Here is a 488-nt window from a genome sequence, read left to right on the forward strand (position 1 = left end):
ACCTTTCCTGTAATTATAAGCTCTACCTTAGATCCACAGGAAGAGGAAGCACTAATTCAAGTGCTAAGGACGCACAAGACAGCTCTTGGGTGGTCCATTAGTGATCTCAAGGGCATTAGCCCAGCCAGATGCATGCACTAAATCTTGTTGGAGGATGACGCCAAGCCAGTGGTTCAACCACAAAGGCGGCTGAACCCAGCTATGAAAGAAGTGGTGCAAAAAGAGGTCACTAAGTTACTAGAGGCTGGGATTATTTATCCTATTTCTGACAGCCCCTGGGTGAGCCCTGTTCAAGTTGTCCCTAAGAAGGGTGGCATGACAGTGGTTCATAACGAAAAAAATGAACTAGTTCCTACAAGGACAGTTACAGGGTGGCGTATGTGCATTGATTACAGAAGACTCAATACAGCCACCAGAAAGGATCATTTTCCTTTACCATTCATAGACCAGATGCTAGAAAGACTAGCAGGTCATGAATACTACTGCTT

This window comes from Arachis duranensis, chromosome 9, assembly GCF_000817695.3.
Source record: "Arachis duranensis cultivar V14167 chromosome 9, aradu.V14167.gnm2.J7QH, whole genome shotgun sequence".
Classification (NCBI taxonomy): domain Eukaryota; kingdom Viridiplantae; phylum Streptophyta; class Magnoliopsida; order Fabales; family Fabaceae; genus Arachis; species Arachis duranensis.